This window comes from Carlito syrichta, unplaced genomic scaffold (assembly GCF_000164805.1).
Source record: "Carlito syrichta isolate Samal-C Ts95f unplaced genomic scaffold, Tarsius_syrichta-2.0.1 Scaffold78750, whole genome shotgun sequence".
NCBI classification, from domain to species: Eukaryota; Metazoa; Chordata; class Mammalia; order Primates; family Tarsiidae; genus Carlito; species Carlito syrichta.
In genome coordinates, this window is record NW_007022846.1 from 246139 (window position 1) to 253187 (window position 7049).

Here is a 7049-nt window from a genome sequence, read left to right on the forward strand (position 1 = left end):
GGCCGGGCCGGCGCGCGACCCCGCGCGGAAATCACGGCGATGCGGGTGCTGGCTGGCTCCGCGCTTTTCATCCGGCGCTTCGGCGGGTTTTGAACCCACGTGTTTAAAGACGCGAACTCAGGGCGGCTTCTGAGGCCTTTGCAAGGACCCGTGATTGATGCCACGGATGGTAAGAGGACCGCGCCAGATGTCCGTGACAGCCTTGCTTAATTCATGGACTGGATAATTTTTCAAAGGCTTTTTAGCAAGAGCGATGGCCTTTATTTTGTCAAGTAATAAATGATCCCAGAAATGCGTGTTACTCTTTTATCTCATTTTTAAATGTAATTTTTACATGCCTTTGTGCACACATATATTTTAATAACTAAATGGAAAAAACAAACATGTGGGGGGTATTCTCAAAAGTTCCCTTTTTTCTGAAAGAATACACAATCTAAAATGTTTAAAGACCATTGCTCCTTTAACTTTTTGGGTTTTTTTTGAGTTGGCGTCTCACTCCATTGCCCAGGCCAGAGTGCAGTGGCACACTCATGGCTACACCAGCGTCAACCGGCAATCCTTCTGCCTCAGCCTTCCAAGTAGCCGCAACTACAGGCACGCTACCACACCTGGCTAATTTTCGATTTATTGTAGAGACAAGGCCTCACCATGGTGCCCAGGCTGGTCTCGAACCCGTGGGTTCAAGCAATCCTCTCGCCTCGGCCTCCCAAAGTGCTGGGATTATAGGTGTAAGCCACTGTTCGCGGCCTGCTCCATTAACTTCTTACTGCAGTGTCTGACAAAATTGCTAAGTCAGACCCAGGATGGTGTTCCCAACACACCTGAGGCATTTTCTTTGGGGGAACAGATGAGAGGTATTGAGGAAGGAACTAAAATCTGATGATTAAGCAAGTGCAAGTTAGGAGAGTACAACAAGACGCAGGTAGCAATGAGAGCCTTCTTTATTCTCTTCTTCCCCCCACCCCCTGATGGAAAAAAAAAATCAGATGTTCATCATCCCATAAACACTACTACAGAAATCGCGCTCTTCGTTTATCAGTGTATCATTCAACTTAGGGTTAGACAGCGAGTGAAGACTTGCGCGCACTGTCATGGTGACAGCAGTTCTGCCATCCCGTATGCACCCTGGATTGTAAACTGTGAGCAGAAGGGTCCTCATCTCTGACACCTGGAGCAGTGAGTGGCACAGGACAGGAGCCCAACAAGCATCCATTGAGTCGAATTGACTTGTTCTGAAGAGTTCTCACTGTCTTTGGCCAACCAGGGTTATAGGTGTTGTTGACTCTGCAATTTTCAACAGAGTTAAAAAGTAGTTGGAAAATTATATGTCCCTTCTCTTAGCAAGTCAGTGGCTCTTCCATATGGGCTCTAACCATCTGTAGAGACCTTTCTGTTTCCCTTCTTCTTTTTCTCTTCCTTCTCCTTCTTTTGATATCTGAGAGTTTCACTAGCAGAGGCATGGCTGCTGTCAGTGGCTGCCAGTCTAGTTGGAGAAAAAAAAAAAATCTTGCTTCTGTGCTTTCTGAAAAATAAGCCCTGGGAGAGGGGAATCCCTCGAGCAAGAGAACAACATACAAACCAAAATGTCAGCTTCTGCTTGTGAGGATGATCGGTTTAAAGTCTAAGGGTGTGGTGTGGCCTTCTGAGTAGCTGTCAGATGAACACACTTGCAAATCAAAAGCTCAATGAAGTGGATAACCACAGTGACAGTGACAAAGTCTTTTCTAGGAAATACTAGTTCAGTTTCCATTTCTGGTACATTTCCATTCCTTTAAATGTCTATTTGGGTTCATTGTTGGTACCAAATATCGTGAAATACTGCATCACACTATTCTACGAATAACTGAGATGTTTCTGCCTGGAGTGTCACTTGTCAGTTAAATATTATTAAGGGGTGGTTGCCAACATAGCGATTCAGGGCGTCAGACTAATGTTGGCACCAGTAAGCTTGGTAAGAAGGTTTTAACACCCTTTTAACCTTTTACTTTATAATGAGGACACTCAGCATTTAAGATTAATTATTCATTAATCTTAAATTAATCACTTTCTAAAAGTTTTCACTTTGTTTTACTCATCTCTTCAAAGTGTTAAATTCATAGGGTACCAATATAACTCCTGAATATAATTGTAGTGTCATATGTTGGAAAAGTTTATATACAATTAAAATGGTACAATGCCAGATTCTTAGATTGTGCGTAATCCCCATAATTCTTAAAATGTAGAGTTGTAACTCCTCCACAACTGACATTCAACAAGCACAGGCATTGTTTATAGATGAGCAAACCACATGGAAAATGTCATGTCCTGGAGAGGAGGAATGCATTTTCAAGGTTTTCAGGTTGCTCAAGGCCTTGTTAAATTAAACTAAAGGTTGAGGAGTAAAGTGAAACATGTGGCAAATTTAGAATTTAGAATCCTGATGGCTGCAGGGTTCTACACAATGTAAACTTGACTCACACACTTGCTCCGTCATTCTCAGGAGCTGAATCCAAATATACGTGCCTCAGGACTCACACATTCCATAATACATGGCTAGTTAGCTGGTCATCAGAGGCAGAATTTCTTATAAAGAGAACAGTGACTCACATAAAAGGCAAATTTTTACAAACATCCCTATGTCAAACCACACATATGTTTCTCGGTTTTGTTGTTGTTGTTGTTGTTTTGGGGTTTTCTTGTTTGTTACAGAGTACAACACAAGCCTAATGAAGAGCACTCTGGAGAGAGGATATTTGGTGATCATAAACTTTCTTTCCTACGTTCCACCCTTCCAGGCTCCAAAATCCCTTTGCTCATGATTCTCATACAGAGAAAATACTCTGATTTCCTGAGTGAGACAATCCAAAGTCCTGTCCAGTCACTGCATCCAGCTCACTGCCAAGCTTTCTGAGCAACCAGTGGTGTGGCTACCAGGTCAGATGCGGTTCCTCTGGGTCCATGGCCTATAAACTAAAACCAGGTTACTGCAGTCACACCCACTCAGGATGTGAAATGGTGAGAAACAGGGACAATGAATATCCAGCTTTGGAAAGGAGAAACAGGTGGCGCTCCAGAGGTCACTGGTCCAAAGCACACAGTCTGCTGGGGGATGCATTAGAGTTCTTGATTTCTGCAAAAATTGAAGCATGAAGAATCTCAATTAATTTAAATAAATCATGCTATTCTGTTTGTCTATCTATCCACCCCTTTATCTATCTTTTCTTTTCCACTAGACACAAGCTTCATTCCACAACACACACAATAGACCGCTCATTCTTCCCAATAGCTGCAAGGATTCCATACTATGTATGGACTAAGTTTTTTTTTTTTTTTTTTTTGAGTTGGACTCTCACTCTGTCGCCCAGACTGGAGTGCAGTGGCCACTCCCAGCCACTGCGGCCTCGACCTGCTGGGCTCTGGCGATCCTTCCGCCTCAGCCTTCCGAGTAGCTGGAATTACAGGCGCGCGCTACCACGCCCGGCTGATTTTTTTTATTTATTGTAGAGACAAGGTCTCACTGCCCAGGCGGGTCTCGAACCCGCGGGCTCAGGCAATCCACTCACCTCAGCCTCCCAAAGGCGCGGAATCACAGGCTGAGCCACCAAGCCCGGCTATGGACTAAGATTTAATCGATCATTCTCTTATGTATAGGTCTTCAGATTTTTTCCAATTTCTCCCACCCAAACAATGTAACATACATTGTTTTGTTGTAAAATGAAAATATTCTTAGACATATAGCCATACAAATATATGGATGGTGCTTTTATCTGTGGGTAAAAGAATCTCACATGCAGCTTTTGAATCAAAGGTTACAAGATTTTGCGCTCTAACAGACTGTGCCATATTTTTACTCAAACTGCAGCAATCTACACTCCCCCACATGCCTCATTAAATCAAGGAGTATGCTATCCGTCCTGTCTTCTCAATCCAGCAGGTGAAAATGGTATCTCATTGCTTTACACTGTGCTTTTTGTCTACAAACATCTTTTCATATGTCTGATAACTCACAAATATACATTAGCTTCTCTCAGTCTACCTTCAAATGGTGCTATACTCGTTCATGTATGATGCAGAAACTTTACAACAGGATGCTTTCCTTCTTATCTTTTATAGTATTTTATTGTACATTTTACTTTCATATAAGTTACAGGCCCCACAATATTTTGTTACCACTCTTGCTTTTACTACTTATTTATCTTTTAAATAAATTTTAAAATATGAAAACAAAAGTTTTCTATGTTTTCTCACATATTTATGATAGCTAGCGCTCTTTCTGCTTTCATACGGATCAATGTTTTCACCTGGAGTCATTTCACTTCAGCCTAAAGAACATCTTTTACTGTTTCCTATAGTGTAAATCTGCTCTTGACAAACTTTCTCAGCTTTGTTTATCTAAAAATGTCATTATTTCACCTTAATTTTTAAGGAATGTTTTTAAACGTATGTAAAATTCTAGGTTGACTCCCCCCCTTTGTGTTTAATCTGCTCAGTGTTTGTTGGGCTTCTTGGATCTGTGGTTTTGTAGTTTTTGCCAAAACTTATTTCTTCAACCATTTCTTCTGCGCCCCCACCACCCACTTCCAGATTCCAATAATATAATTTTAGAGGGCTTGGACTTGTTCTGCAGGTCACTGAGACTCTGTCCTTTTTTTTCCCTTAGTCTTTTTTTCTCTGTTGGAGTCAGCTGGGAAAAGTTTTATCGCTGTACCTTTAAGTTCATTGTTCTGTCTTCTGCAGTGTCAAATCTGTGAAATCCATTCAATTATTTTTATATACGATATTAAAATATTCTTAGCTCTCAAAGGTCCATTTCATTATTTTTAAAGTTTCTATTTCTCTTATTATTAGTTTTTTCTTTAAATTTTTGAGATATTTATAACAGTTGCTATAAAATAACCTGTGTTATTTCTGCTTCTAAATATTGCCTGGTATTTCTTCTACTTAAACGAGTCATATTATTTGTACTCTACCCACTTAGTAATTTTTTTACTGAACCCTAGAGATCATAAATATTATGTCACCTGCAAAGCCTGAATATCTGCTATCTGGCCCTTTACAGAAAAAGCTGCTGAGGCCTCCCCTGAATGCACAGAACTCTGGTGCGTCTTTCCTGGTCCTTTTCTCCTTTCCACCCCATTGACACTCTCATGTATATAACGTGTGTCTTTCCAACTCATGTTCTGTGTTTGTTTACATATATGTGAATCTGTGATAAGCATAGTACTTTGTGATGTTTTAAAATTTTAAATAAATGGTACTATGCTATCGATTTAACAATGTTTTTAAGTTTCTCTCTACCAACACCACGTTTTTTGTAATCACTCCACATGGCTGCAAGCTTCGTTCCTTCAGCCTGCTGCCTGGTATTCTGTCATAAGCGTGACCCACATTTACACACCCACACTCATATCGGGGGCTTCTTGGTTACCTCCAACTCCTCACTACCACAGATAATACTTCGAGGAATGAACATCCTTGTGCATGTTTCCTGTGCATGTATATGGGTGTTTCTCTGAGTCGTGTACTCACAAATAGTGGCGCACACACCCATTTGCACTAAGTGCTACCACACTGCTCTCCAAAATCGGTTGTGCCAGCTTGCACTCACACGAGTGCCACATGAAAATCGCTTTTTCCTCATCCTTTCCAGAATTTTGTATTATCCAGCTATATTATTTTCCTATTGCTCTGTAACAAATTACTAGAACATTAGCAGCTTAAAATAATGCAATTTTTACAGCTCTGGAGGTCAGAAGTCCGAAATGAGTCTTACTGAACTGAAATCAGACTGTTAGAAGGGCTGCATTATCTTCTGGAGACTCTAGGGAGAATCCGTTTTCTTGCCTTTCCTAGCTTCTGGAACTACGTGCATTCCTTGGGTCATCACGGCTTCCTTCCATCTTCAAAGACAGCAGTGGCCAGTCAATTCTGTCTCACCTTAGATCGTTCTGACAGTCTTTTGCATCCCTCTGTCACATTATGAGGACCTTTTTGATAACATTGGGCCCACCTAGATGACCATCTCTGTCTCAGTCAGCCAAATAGCAACCTAGTTCCACCTGCAACCTGCATCCACTTTTGTCATGTTGCCAAACATATTCACAGGTTCTAGGGGTTAGAATGTTGATATCTTTGGGGGGTCATTTTCCTGTGTGCCACACCAACTTTCTAATTTTTGTCAATCTGTAAGGTATCTCCATGCAGTTAACATGTACAAAGAATTCATGCAGATTGATAATGAAAAAAAAATAAGTAGAAAAAAGCAATATAAACAGACAATTGATAAAAGGAAAACCCTAAAACGCTAATATTTTATGATATTTTACGATGATGGAAAAGACACTCAATTTAATAATAGGAATGCAAATTAAACTTTTACTGAAACTATTCTGTAACAGCTTTATTGAGCTGTTCATATGCCAATTTACAGCAATTCATATGCCAATTTACCTATCTAAAGTGCAGAATTTGGGTTTTAGTATATTCGAAGAGTTGTGCAACCATCACTACAATCAATTTTAGAATGTTTCATCACCTGAGAAAATTCCGTAACCTTCATCTATCACCTCCAGTGTCCCTCCCCAATCCTAGACAAACACTAATTGACTTTCTGTAATGATAGATTTGCCTGTGCTGGATATTTTATGATGATGGAATCATATCAAATGTTTTTTGTGACTGACTGACTTGACCTAACATAATGTCTACAAGGCTCATCTATATTGTGCATGTATCAGTTTATACATCATTTCTTTTTATGGTCAAGTAATAGTCTGTCATATTGATAGATTACATTTTGTTCACCCATTCATCAGTTGATAGACATTTTAGTTATTTCGTGTTTTGCTATACTGAGTGATTGCCCCGGAGAAGGAAACGGGGTAGCCAGGGAGAAGGAGGAGGAAATTTTAAATAGTATTCCTTTCTGTATTTTTTATTGTTTTGAGTCAAGGGCTCACTCTCTTGCCCACGCTGAAGTACAGCGACGTGATCATGGCTCACTACAGCCTTGACTTCCTGGGCACTGGCAATCCTTCTATCTCAACCTGGCTAACTTTTTTGATTTTTTT